We start from the raw sequence: 12,973 nt of genomic DNA on the forward strand, positions 1-12,973 counted from the left end.
GATGGAGCTCTTGGCTCAAGATCTCATCTTGCACATGCGTCGCCTCAAGCCCATTGATCTCCCAGCAGCGGACATAAGGAGAATGGCACCCGGAGGTGGCACGTGCAGATGAGATCTCAGCTTGTTATTGAGCCGCGAGCTCAATCTGCACACGCGCAGACTCCGGGCACCATTTCTTTGAAGCCTGCAACGCCGACAGAGCATCTGTGACACAGCCAGCACAGCCCCCACCGCAGCACCTGCAGCAGCACCCTACTCCAGCACCGCTCTTGCCTCCTGTGACCCCGCTCCACCACTACTGCCGCCATCACTCCGGTAAGACACCACTGGAGTAGAAGATGGACCCCATATTTTTATTTTTTTAATTTCTAAATTTGAGATTCATCTTGTATTCCAGTGCGTCTTAGGCCCCTTTCACACGTCAGTGATTCTGGTACGTTTGTGCTTTTCTTTGTCGCTCTATTGGGAGACCCAGACAATTGGGGTGTATAGGCTATGCCTCCGGAGGCCGCACAAAGTATTACACTCAAAAGTGTTAAGCCCCTCCCCTTCTGCCTATACACCCCCCGTGCTCCCACGGGCTCCTCAGTTTTTTGCTTTGTGCGAAGGAGGTCAGACACGCACGCACAGCTCCACAGATTGGTCAGCAGCAGCTGCTGACCATGTCGGATGGAAGAAAAGTGGGCCCATATAGGGCCCCCAGCATGCTCCCTTCTCACCCCACTCTTGTCGGTGGTGTTGTAAGGTTGAGGTATCCATTGCGGGTACGGAGGCTGGAGCCCACATGCTGTTTTCCTTCCCCATCCCCCTCAGGGCTCTGGTGAAAGTGGGATCCTATCGGTCTCCAGGCACTGAGACCGTGCTTCATCCACAACTCCTGTGGAGCCTGCTGGATAGGAGCCGGGTATCGTTCAGGGACATGGCCCTGCTACTTGGAGGTACTCTGTATCCCGGTGGGGACCGCGCACAGCAACACTCCAGCTTTGCTGGGTGTGCTAGTGCACCGGGGACCGCGGCGCTGACCGGGTTAATATGTGCCATTACACACTCAGCGTTGCTGAGTGTGTTTATGTATAGGGACTGCCGCACTGACCGCCGCTGCCATGGAAACACTGCGGCGCGGCTGGGACTTGTAGTGCGCCGGGGACTTCCACGCGGCCGCGCTTTTACGGCGGCCGCGTTTATTACTAGAGTCCCCGGCTTTTTGCGGCCTAGTTCCTTTCCTCCCACCCCCAGCCCTGACAGGCAGGGGAAGGGCGGGACGCTGCTCAGAACGAGCAGCACTGAGGGCTGGAGCATGCTTTGCATACTCCACTCCCCTCACTGTGCACAGTGCAGGCACCAGTTCCCGCTCTTTCTGGGTCACGCCCACGGCTCCCTCCTCTCCTCAGGACGCATTCCTGTCAGCTCCTCGGACGCTGCAGAGGGGGACAAAGTCTGGGAGACCCAGGCAGGGACTCTGGTGGCCTCACAACTGCTTTAAGCGGGTGGTAAGCAGCACCTGTGGTGCTAGCCCCATTGTGCAGTAGTGTAACATTATATGTTTATTTTACACTGTATAGTGCACAGTTGATTTCTGGCTATATACCCTATTGTGTTACTCAGGGAAGATAATAGCATGGCGCCCACGAAAGGCAGGGGTGCCAAAACACAGGCTTATTATGTTGCCTGCGCCGCATGTACGACCCCGCTACCGACAGGTTCCACTGACCCTCATTGTGTGCACTGTTCGGCCCCTGTGGCGCTTGCTCAGCCAGAGCCTCTGCTAGGGGGGGCCCAGGGGGAGCCACCTGCTAACACTGTTCAGGTGACAGGGACGGAGTTTGCAAAACTCTCTGAGACTATGGCTAAGATACTGGAAGCCTTGCAGTCCAGGCCGGTATCTCAGCACAGGGACTCTGTTGAATCTTTGTTCCCTGGCCCACCTCAGCTGGACCAACAATGTCCTCCCGGGATATCTCATGGATCCCAAGCTGAGGGTTCTGACACAGACCCCAGCCCCAGACCGACTAAGCGAGCTCGCTTAGATTTTCCCTCGACATCATCATATTGTGCAGGGTCTCAGAGGGGGGAATCTCTGGTTGATGATGCGGAGACAGCTGATCAGGATTCTGATCCTGAGGCCGCTCTCAATCTTGATACTCCGGACGGGGACGCCATAGTGAACGACCTTATTGCGTCCATCAATCGTATGTTGGATATTTCTCCCTCAGCTCCTCCGGTGGAGGAGTCAGCTTCCCAGCAGGAGAAATTCCGTTTCAGGTTTCCCAAGCGTACACAGAGTATGTTTCTGGACCACTCTGATTTCAGAGAGGCAGTCCAGAATCACCATGCTTGTCCAGATAAGCGTTTTCTTTGTCGCTCTATTGGGAGACCCAGACAATTGGGTGTATAGGCTATGCCTCCGGAGGCCGCACAAAGTATTACACTCAAAAGTGTTAAGCCCCTCCCCTTCTGCCTATACACCGCCCGTGCTCCCACGGGCTCCTCAGTTTTTTGCTTTGTGCGAAGGAGGTCAGACACGCACAGCACAGCTCCACAGATTAGTCAGCAGCAGCTGCTGACTATGTCGGTTGGAAGAAAAGTGGGCCCATATAGGGCCCCCAGCCCTGCTCCCTTCTCACCCCACTATTGTCGGCGGTGTTGTTAAGGTTGAGGTATCCATTGCGGGTACAGAGGCTGGAGCCCACATGCTGCTTTCCTTCCCCATCCCCCTCAGGGCTCTGGGTGAAGTGGGATCCTATCGGTCTCCAGGCACTGAGACCGTGCTTCATCCACAACTCCTGTGGAGCCTGCTGGATAGGAGCCGGGTACAGTTCAGGGACATGGCCCTGCTACGTGAAGGTACTCTGTATCCCTGTGGGGACCGCGCACGGCAACACCTCAGCTTTGCTGGGTGTGCTAGTGCACCGGGGACCGCGGCACTGACCGGGTTAAACTGTGCCATTACACACTCAGCGTCGCTGAGTGTGTTTATATGTAGGGGCTACCGCGCTAACCGCCGCTGCCATGGGAAACTGCTGCGCGGCTGGGACTTGTAGTTCGCCGGGGACTTCGGCGTCGGCCGCGCTTTTACGGCGGCCACGCGTATACTCGAGTCCCCGGCTTGCTTGCGGCCTAGTTTCCCTTTCTCCCGCCCTCAGCCCTGACAGGCAGGGGAAGGGCGGGACGCTGCACGGAACGAGCAGCACTGAGGGCTGGAGTATGATTTCCATACTCCACCCCCCTCACTGTGCACAGTGTGAGCACCTCGGCCACGCCCACGGCTCCCTCCTCTCGTCAGGACGCCGCAGCCATTCCTGTCAGCTCCTCCGACGCTGCAGAGAGGGATTAACCCTGGGAGACCCAGACACGGTCTCTGGTGGCCTCATAACCGCTTTAGGCGGATGGTAAGCAGCACCTGTGGTGCTAGCCCCATGGTGCTGTAGTGTATTGATACATTATTTGTTTATAGTATATATTTTACACTGTATGAGCACAGTTCATTCTGGCTATATACCCTAGTGTGTTACTCAGGGAAAACAATAGCATGGCGCCCACAAAAGGCAGGGGTGCCAAAGCACAGGCTTATTATGCTGCCTGCGTCGCTTGTACGACCCAGCTGCCGGCAGGTTCCATTGACCCTCATTGTGTGCAATGTTCGGCCCCTGTGACACTTCTTCAGCCAGGGCCTCTGCTAAGAGGGGCCCAGGGGGAGCCACCTGTTGACACTGTCCTAGTGATGGGGACGGAGTTTGCAAGACTCTCTGAGACTATGACTAAGATACTAGAAGCCTTGCAGTCCAGGCCGGTATCTCAGCAAAGGGACTCTGTTGAATCATTGTTCCCTGGCCCCCCTCAGTTGGACCAACAATGTCCTCCCGGGGTATCTCATACATCCCAGACTGAGGGTTCTGACTTAGACCCCAGCCCCAGACCGACTAAGCGGGCTCGCTTAGAATTTCCCTCGACATCATATTGTTCAGGGTCTCAGCGGGGGGAATCTCTGGTTGATGATGCGGAGACAGAGGATCAGGATTCTGATCCTGAGGGCGCTCTCAATCTTAATACTCCAGACGGGGACGCCATAGTGAACGTTCTTATTGCGTCCATCGATCAAATGCTGGATATTTCTCCCTCAGCTCCTCCGGCGGAGGAGTCAGCTTCTCTTACACCGAGTATGTTTCTGGACCACTCTGATTTCAGAGAGGCAGTCCAGATTCATCATGCTTGTCCAGATAAACGGTTTTCTAAGCGCCTTAAGGATACACGTTATCCTTTTCCCCCTGACGTGGTTAAAGGTTGGACTCAGTGTCCCAAAGTGGATCCTCCAATCTGCAGACTGGCGGCTAGATCCATACTTGCAGTGGAAGAGGGGGCCTCGCTCAAGGATGCCACTGACAGGCAGATGGAGCTCTGGTTGAAATCCATCTATGAAGCTATCGGAGCTTCTTTTGCCCCAGCATTCGCAGCCGTATGGGCGCTACAAGCTATCTCAGCAGGTCAAGCGCAAATTGAAGCAGCCACATGCACGGCCGCGCCACCGGTGGCGTCCATAACCACTCAGACGTCGGCATTTGCGTCTTACGCTATTAATGCTGTCCTGGACTCTGCGAGCCGTACGGCGGTTGCAGCCGCCAATTCGGTGGTACTCCGCAGGGCCTTGTGGCTACGGGAATGGAAGGCAGATTCTGTTTCCAAAAAGCGCTTAACCAGTTTGCCAATTTCTGGCGACCGATTGTTTGGCGAGCGTTTGGATGAAATCATCAAACAATCCAAGGGAAAGGATACATCCTTACCCCAGCCCAAACCGAACATACCCCAACAGAGGAAGGGGCAGTCGAGGTTTCGGTCCTTTCGGGGCGCGGGCAGGTCCCAATTCTCCTCGTCCAAAAGGCCTCAAAGATCAAAGGAACTCTGATGCATGGTGGTCTAAGTCACGTCCTAAAAAGACCACCGGAGGTGCCGCTACCAAAGCGGCTTCCTCATGACTTTCGGCATCCTCACTCCGCATCCTCGGTCGGTGGCAGGCTCTCCCGCTTTTGCGACACCTGGCTGCCACGGGTAAAAGACCGTTGGGTGAGAGACATTCTGTCTCACGGTTACAGGATAGAGTTCACCTCTCGTCCCCCGACTCGATTCTTCAGGTCATCCCCGCCTCCCGAGCGAGCCGAGGCTCTTCTGCAGGCGCTGGGCATTCTGAAGGCAGAAGGAGTGGTGATCCCGGTTCCTCTTCAGCAACTGAGCCACGGTTTTTACTCCATCTTGTTTGTGGTCCCAAAGGAGGACGGGTCTTTCCGCCCGGTCCTGGACCTGAAACTGCTCAACAAACACGTAAAACCAGACGGTTCAGGATGGAATCCCTCCGCTCCGTCATCGCCTCAATGTCCCAGGGAGATTTCCTTGCATCGATCGATATCAAAGATGCTTATCTCCACGTACCGATTGCTCCAGAGCACCAGCGCTTCTTGCGCTTCGCCATAGGAAACGAACACCTGCAGTTCGTGGCACTGCCGTTCGGCCTGGCAACAGCCCCACGGGTGTTCACCAAGGTTATGGCTACTGTAGTAGCGGTCCTCCACTCTCAGGGTCACTCGGTGATCCCGTACTTGGACGATCTGTTGATCAAGGCACCCTCTCAAGAGGCATGCCAACACAGCCTCGACGCTACCCTGGAGACTCTCCAGAGTTTCGGGTGGATCATCAATTTTCCAAAGTCAAATCTGACACCGGCCCAATCGCTGACATACCTTGGCATGGAGTTTCATACCCTCTCAGCGATAGTGAAGCTTCCGCTGATCAAGCAGCGGTCACTACAGACAGGGGTACAATCTCTCCTTCAAGGTCGGTCACACACCTTGAGGCGCCTCATGCACTTCCTGGGGAAGATGGTGGCAGCAATGGAGGCAGTTCCTTTCGCGCAGTTTCACCTGCGTCCTCTTCAATGGGACATCCTACGCAAATGGGACAGGAAGCCGTCGTCCCTCGACAGGACCGTCTCCCTCTCTCAGGCGACCAAAGCTTCCCTTCGGTGGTGGCTTCTTCCCACTTCATTATCGAAAGGGAAATCCTTCCTACCCCCATCCTGGGAGGTGGTCACGACGGACGCGAGTCTGTCAGGGTGGGGAGCGGTTTTTTCCCCACCACAGGGCTCAGGGTACGTGGACCCAGCAAGAGTCCTCGCTTCAGATCAACGTTCTGGAAATACGGGCAGTGTATCTTGCCCAGAAAGCGTTCCAGCAGTGGCTGGAGGGCAAGCAGATCCGAATTCAGTCGGACAATTCCACAGCGGTGGCATACATCAACCACCAAGGCGGCACACGCAGCCGGCAAGCCTTCCAGGAAGTCCGGCGGATTTTGATGTGGGTGGAAGCCACGGCATCCACCATATCCGCAGTTCACATCCCAGGCGTGGAAAACTGGGAAGCAGATTATCTCAGTTGCCAGGGCATGGACGCAGGGGAATGGTCCCTTCACACGGACGTGTTTCAGGAGATCCGTTGCTGCTGGGGGGTGCCGGACGTCGACCTCATGGCGTCCCGGCACAACAACAAGGTACCGGCGTTCATGGCACGGTCTCAAGATCCCAGAGCTCTGGCGGCAGACGCCTTAGTTCAGGATGGTCGCAGTTTCAGCTCCCTTATGTGTTTCCTCCGCTGGCACTGTTGCCCAGAGTGTTACGCAAGATCAGGGCCGACTGCCGCCGCGCCATCCTCGTCGCTCCAGGCTGGCCAAGGAGGTCGTGGTACCCGGATCTGTGGCATCTCACGGTCGGCCAACCGTGGACACTACCAGACCGAACAGACTTGCTATCTCGAGGGCCGTTTTTTTCCATCTGAATTCTGCGGCCCTCAACCTGACTGTGTGGCTATTGAGTCCTGGACCCTAGCGTCTTCAGGGTTATCTCAAGACGTCATTGCCACTATGAGACAGGCTAGGAAACCAACGTCCGCCAAGATCTACCACAGGACGTGGAAAATTTTCCTGTCGTGGTGCTCTGCTCAGGGTTTTTCTCCCTGGCCTTTTGACTTGACCACGTTCCTGCAGGGGGTTTGTCACATCGTTCCTCCTTACAAGCGGCCGTTAGAACCCTGGGATCTCAACAGGGTTCTGATGGTTTTTCAGAAACCACCATTCGAGCCAATGGGAGATATTTCCCTCTCACGACTTTCGCAGAAAGTGGTTTTCCTAGTAGCAGTCACTTCACTTCGGAGAGTGTCTGAGCTAGCAGCGCTGTCATGCAAAACCCCTTTCCTGGTGTTTCACCAGGACAAGGTGGTTCTGCGTCCAGTTCCGGAATTTCTCCCTAAGGTGGTATCCCCCTTTCATCTCAATCAGGATATCACCTTACCTTCTTTTCTTTGTCGCTCCATTGGGAGACCCAGACAATTGGGTGTATAGCTATTGCCTCCGGAGGCCACACAAAGTATTACACTCAAAAGTGTAAGGCCCCTCCCCTTCTGGCTATACACCCCCAGTGGGATCACTGGCTCATCAGTTTTCATGCTTTGTGCAAGGAGGTCAGACATCCACACATAGCTCCACTGTTTAGTCAGCAGCAGCTGCTGACTATGTCGGATGGAAGAAAAGAGGGCCCATACAGGGCTCCCAGCATGCTCCCTTCTCACCCCACTTTATGTCGGAGGTGTTTGTTAAGGTTGAGGTACCCATTGCGGGTACGGAGGCTGGAGCCCACATGCTGATTCCTTCCCCATCCCTGTTACAGGGCTCTGGGCGAAGTGGGATTTTAACGGTCTCCAGGCACTGAGACCGTGCTCCATCTGCAGCCCCTGGAGAAGACGCTGGATATGGAGCGGAGTACATCAGGGACATGGCCCTGCTTCCTCAAGGTACTCTGTGTCCCCGTGCATTTCGCACGCACACCGCAGCATTGCTGGGTGTGTTAGTGCGCCGGGGACATCAGCGCTGCTGCGCTTGTGCCATTGTCTCACTTCAGCTTGGCTGAGTGGGCAGACTTATGTAGAACGGTCGCGCCGGCCGCTGGGACTGCGACGCGGCTGGGACTTGTGGTGCGCCGGGGACTTCCGCGCTGGCCGCGCTTTTACGGCGGCCGCGCTTATAAATCGAGTCCCCGGCTTTTTGCGGCCTAGTTCGTTCGTTAACGCCCACAGGCCTGCCAGTCAGGGTAGGGGCGTGACGCTGCACATCACGGCAGCCCGGAGAGCTGGAGTATGTTTTGCATACTCCACCCCTCTCACTGTGTGCACTGTGAAACCGGATTCCCGCACTTTCTCAAGCACGCCCACGGCTTCCTTCTCTAACACAGGACGCCGGCAGCCATTATTGTCAGTTCTTTCTATAGCGATAAAACAGACAAGTGTGGGAACACCCTGACAGGGATTCTGAGGTTCACACAATCGCTGTGAGCAGGCGTTAATCAGCACTTGTGGTGCTAACCCCACTAGTGCCGAAGTGCATGGAGATATATGCTTCTACGCTATGCATTGCACTGTTTTGGTCGTACTTTTGTATATATCCTCCTTATTGTGCGGAGGAGATTACAGCATACTGTCTGTGGAAAACAGAGGTGCAGAAGCACATGTTTTCCATGCAGCCGGTACAGCAGGTACGGCTATATGGCCGGCAGGTTACATACACCCCCATTGTATGCAACTCAGCCGGAGTCTCTGCTAATGATCCAGAGGCTGGGGATGAAGTCTGCAGTGTTTACTGACAGATTTTCTGAGACTATGGCTGTGATACTAGAAGCCTTGCAGTCCAGACAAGTCTCTCACACCATGAGCACTGTTGAATCATTGATCCATGGTCCCCCTCAGTGTGAACAATTACAGCTCCGGGGGGGTCACGTGCATCCCAGAGTCACGGCTCTGACACGGACGACAGTCCCAGCCAGCCTAAGCGGGCTCGCTGAGCGGCCCTCAGTTTCATCGCACTGGTCAGGGTCCCGCAGGTGGACTCTCTGGGTGCTGAAGCGGAGATAGCTGCTCAGGAGTCTTATCCTGAGACCGCTCTCAATCTCGGTACACCTGATGGGGACGCCATAGTGTATTATCTTATAGCGTCCATCAATAGAATGTTGGTCATTTCTCCCTCAGCTCCTCCTGTGAAGGAGCCAGCTGTACGGCAGGAGAAATTCTATTTCAGGTATCCCAAGCGTAAATTAGGTATTTTTCTGGACCACTCTGCCTTCAGAGAGAGAGTCCAAAAACACCACGCTTATCCAGATAAGCGCTTCTCCAAGCGGCTTAAGATACACGTTATCCCTGCCCCTGACGTGGTCAAGGGCTGGACCCAGTGTCCCAAGGGACATCCTCCACTCTCCAGGCTTGTGGCTAGATCCATAATTGCAGTGGAAGATGGGGTTCTACTTACAGATGCCGCTGACAGACAGATGGATCTCTGGTCGAAATCCACCTATGAGGCTGTAGGCGCGCCGTTGGCTCCAGCATTCGCAGCCATAGAGGCACTCCAAGCCATTTCAGCTTGTCTTACACAGATGGACACAGTCACACGTACATCTGTACCGCAGGTGGCATCCTTAACCTCTCAAATGTTTGCATTTGCGTCTTACGCGATTACGCCTGTCCTACACTCTACGAGCCGTACGACAGAGGCGTCCGCTCACTCCGTGTTTTTACGCAGACCCTGGTCGTTAAGTGAATGGAAGGCAGATTTTGCTTCCAAAAAAGTACTTAACCAGTTTGTTTTTTTCTGCGGAACGACTGTTTGGTGGGCGTTTGGATGAAATCATTAAACACTCCAAGGGTAAAGATTCATCCTTACCTCAGCCCAGACAAACAAACCCCAACAGAGCAGGGGTCCCCTCGTCCAAAAGGACTCAAAAAGATCAGAGGAGCTCAGATTCGTGGCGGGCTCAGTCACGCCCAAAACAGACAGTCTGAAAACCCGCTTCCAAGGCGGCTTCCTCAGGACTTGCAGCCTCCTCTCTTCGCATCCGCGCTCGGTAGCAGGCTCTCCCGCCTTGGCGATATTTAACTGCCATAGGTCAATGGCCGTTGGGGGAGAGACATTCTGTCTCACGGGTACAGGATAGAGTTTAGTTCGTCCTCCAACTCGATTCTTCAGAACTTCTCCACCTCCCGGCCGAGCCGTTGCGCTTCTGCAAACGATGGGCACTTTATAGGCAGAAGGAGTGGTGACTACGTTTCTCTTCAGGACCAAGGTCACGGTTTTTGCCCCAATTTATTTCGGGTGCCAAAAAAAGGACGGGTCGTTCCGTCCCGTTCTGGATCTAAAACGGCTCAACAAGCTCGTGAGCACCAGGCGGTTCTGGATGGAATACTCCGCTCCGTCATCGCCTCAATGTCCCAAGGAGGTTTCCTAGCATCAATAAACAGGATGCTTATCTCCACGTGCCGATTGATCCAGAGCACCAGCGTTTCTGCGCTTCGTTATAGGAAACGAACACCTTCTGTTCGTAACTCTTCCTTCCTGCTGGCGACAGCCCCACGGGTCTTCGCCAAGTTCATGGCAGCAGTAGTGACAGTTCTGCACTCTCAAGGTCACTCTGTGATCCCGTATTTGGACGATTTCCTGGTCAAGGCACCCTCTTAGGGAACACTGCCCGTATGTTGCGCTGGAGACTCTCCAGAGTTTTGGGTGGATCATCAACTTTCAATGTCAGATCCGACCCTGACCCAATCGCTACCATATCTAGGCATGGAGTTTCATACTCTCTCAGCGATAGTGAAGCTTACGCTAAATCAACAGCGTTCACTACAGACAAGGCTACAATCTCTCCTTTAAGGACCAGTCGCACACATTGAGACGCCTCATGTACTTCCCAAGGTCCTTCCTACTCCCATCCTGGGTGGTAGTTACGACAGACGTGAGTCTATCAGGGTGGGGAGCAGTTTTTCTCCACCACAGGGCTCAAGGTACTTGGACTCAGAAATAATCCAACCTTCAGATCAATGTTCTGGAAAACAGAGCAGTGTATCTTGCTCGACTAGCCTTCCAGCAGTGGCTGGAAAGCAAGCAAATCCGAATTCAATCGGACAACTCCACAGCGGTGGCATACATTTACCACCAAGGAAGAACACGCAGCCGGCAAGCCTTCCAGGAAATCCGGCAGATTCTGACGTGGGTGGAAGGCACGGCATTCACCGTATCCTCAGTTCACATCCCAGGAGAAGACTGGGAAGCAGACTTCCTCAGTCGCCAGGGTATGGACGCAGGCGTATGGTCTCCTCAAGATCTGTCGCCGCTGACAGATGCCGGACGTCGACCTAATGGCGTCACGGCACAACAACATCGTCCCGGCTTCATGGCACGGTCTCACAATCTTCGATCTCTGGCGGCGAACGCCTTAGTTCAGCATTGGTCGCAGTTCTAGCTACCTTATGGGTCACGCCGCTGGCATTGTTGCCCAGAGTGCTGCGCAAGTTGAGGCCCGACTGCCGCCGCGCCATCCTCGTCGCTCCATTGGCCGAGGATGACGTGGTACTCGAATCGGTGGTACCTCACGGTGGGCCAACCGGAGGCACTACCAGACCGATCAGACTTGCTGTCTCAAGGGCCATTTTTCCTTTTTTCCAGTTGAATCCTGCGACCCTCAACCTGACGGTGTGGCATTGAGTCCTGGAGCCTTGCGTCTTCAGGATTATCTCAGGACGTGGTTGCCACCATGGGACAGACTAGGATACCAACGTCCGCCAAGATTGACCACAGGATGTGGAAGATATTCTTATCTGGGTACTCGGCTCAAGGGGTTTCTCCCAAGCCGGTTCCATCGTCTATGTTTCCTTCCTTCCTGCAATCTAGGTTGGAAAATGGGTTGTCGCTCAGCTCCCTCTCGGGACAAGTCTCAGCGCTATCTGTATTTTTTCAGAAACGCCTAGCACGACTTCCGCAGGTACGCACGTTCCTGCAGGGAGTTTGTCTTCTCAGCACTCCGTACAAGCGGCCGTTAGAGCCCTGGGATCTGAACAAGGTTCTAATTGCTCTTAAGAAGCCGCCTTTCGAGCCTAGGAAAGATTTTCCCTTTCCCACCTTTCACGGGAAGTGGCCTCTCTAGTACGGTCACGGCTCTTAGGAGAAGTTTTCGAGCTAGTAACGCTCTCATACAAATCTTACTTCCTGGTCCTTTCCCAGGACAAGGTAGTTCTGCGCCCGATTCCGGGATTTCTCCATAAGGAGGTATCCCACTCTCATCTCAATCAAGATATCACCTTCTTTGTGTCCTCATCCAGTCCACCAACTTCAAAAAGATTTGCAGCTGTTGGATCTGGTGAGAGCACTCAGGTTCTACACGGATGCACTCTTTGTCCTTGTCGCTGGTCGGCGTAAAGAGTCGCAAGCTTCCAGATCCACCCTGGCTCGGAGGATCGAGGAACCAATTCTTGAAACCTACAGTTCTACTGGGCTTCCGGTTCCTTCAGGGCTGAAGGCCCATTCTACCAGAGCCGTGGGTGCGTCCTGGGCATTACGGCACCAGGCTACGGCTCAGCAGGTGTGTCAGGCACCCACCTGGTCGAGTCTACTTACTTTTACCAGGCATTATCAGATGCATACCTACGCTTCGGCAGACGCCAGCCTAGGTAGATAAGTCATTCAGGCGGCGGTTGGCCACCTGTAGGAGAGGGCCGTTTGACGGCCCTATCATGAGGTATTCTTTTACCCACCCAGGGATTGCTTTTGGACATCCCAATTGTCTGGGTCTCCCAATGGAGCGACAAAGAAGAAGGGAATTTTGTTTACTTACCGTAAATTCCTTTTCTTCTAGCTCCAATTGGGAGACCCAGCACCCGCCCTGTTTTCTCGGGGGTTTTTTCGGTTTTTTCGGGTACACATGTTGTTAATGTGGAATGGTTCCAGTTCTCCGATGTTCCTCGGATTGAATTGGTCCTTAAACCTGTTATTGGCTTTCCTCCTTCTTGCTTTGGCACTAAAACTGATGAGCCAGTGATCCCACTGGGGGTGTATAGCCAGAAGGGGAGGGGCCTTACACTTTTGAGTGTAATACTTTGTGTGGCCTCCGGAGGCAATAGCT

The 12,973-nt window shown here is 54.3% G+C and overlaps 1 protein-coding gene across 1 annotated transcript in view; it reads left to right on the forward strand.

The window, feature by feature from the left end:
• The window catches only part of PSMD3 (proteasome 26S subunit, non-ATPase 3), an 86,512-nt gene that overhangs the window by 16,285 nt on the left and 57,254 nt on the right, over positions 1-12,973 (forward strand). The window lies entirely within an intron of this gene.

The sequence above is a fragment of the Anomaloglossus baeobatrachus genome, chromosome 5, assembly GCF_048569485.1.
Source record: "Anomaloglossus baeobatrachus isolate aAnoBae1 chromosome 5, aAnoBae1.hap1, whole genome shotgun sequence".
Taxonomy (NCBI): Eukaryota; Metazoa; Chordata; class Amphibia; order Anura; family Aromobatidae; genus Anomaloglossus; species Anomaloglossus baeobatrachus.